Genomic DNA, 1087 nt, shown 5'->3' with positions numbered 1-1087 from the left:
CCCCGCCCACTCCCCGCCGCCCAGCCAATCAGAAGGCGCCGGGCTGGTTGCTAGGTAGATCGGAACCCCCGGCCGCTGTCGCCCCGCTGGGGGGCTCCGATTGGCTGGCGCCCCCCGGGGTTGCCATGGAGACGGGATGCGGACGGGCGGGAGGAGGAGGCGGGAGCTGATTGGCTGGCACCGCCTCCCCCCGGCGTTGCCACGGCGACGGGATGCGGACGGGGGGAGGAGGAAGAGGAGGAGGCGGTGTCCGCAGGCGGGAGGAGGAAGGTGAGGGGACACGGGGGCACACGGGGGGACACGGGACCCTGGGAGAGCGCGGGGAGGGGGTGTCGCTGCGGTGGGGCACGGGGGGACGCGTCCCATGGGACACTGGGGGCGCAGAGCGTCGTCACAGGGCGGCAACTGCGGGGCGGCACGGCGGGGAGGGGATGCAAACGCCTCGGGACACAGCGGGGAGGTGGCACAAACTCCGCAGGGATTGCGGAGCGGATAAGGGGCTCGGGATGCAGGGAGGAAGGTGGAAAATGCCGGTGTCGGTGGGAGGGCTGCACAACGGCGCTGCACCGGTGCTCCCAATGTTTACATCCTCACCGAGCAGGATGGATCCCTATGGATTGCGACGCCCAGGTGCGCCAGAGGCCGATGGCACCTGGGCTGTCCCAGCTCTGGGGTGGCAGCAGGGCCAGGGCAGTGCCCATTCCCTGTGCTGGCTCTGCTGGGGCACCTCCAGTGCTGGGGGCAGCTCTGGGACAAGAACATTGAGCGTGTCCAGGGAAGGGAACAGAGCTGGGGAAGGGTTTGCAGCACCAGGAGTGGCTGAGGGAGCTGAGAAAGGGGCTCAGCCTGGAGAAAAGGAGGCTCCAGAATTTTCCTCTCTGGAATTCCCAGACAGGAGGGAACAGCCAGGTGGGATCGGGATTTCTCCCAGGGAACAAGGGACAGGATGAGAGGGAACGGCCCCAAGCTGTGCCGGGGGAGGCTCAGGTTGGATATTCGGGTGGTCAGGCACTGGAAAAGGCTGCCCAGGGAAGTGGCGGAATCCCCATCCCTGGAACTGTTCAAAAACCACGAGGCGGTGGCACTC

This window comes from Corvus kubaryi, unplaced genomic scaffold, assembly GCF_017639235.1.
Source record: "Corvus kubaryi isolate FWS band 111438036 unplaced genomic scaffold, C.kubaryi_AGA036_p1.0 62606, whole genome shotgun sequence".
Classification (NCBI taxonomy): Eukaryota; Metazoa; Chordata; class Aves; order Passeriformes; family Corvidae; genus Corvus; species Corvus kubaryi.
The sequence above is the reverse complement of the archived record's forward strand: the minus strand, read 5'-3'. Positions refer to the sequence as shown.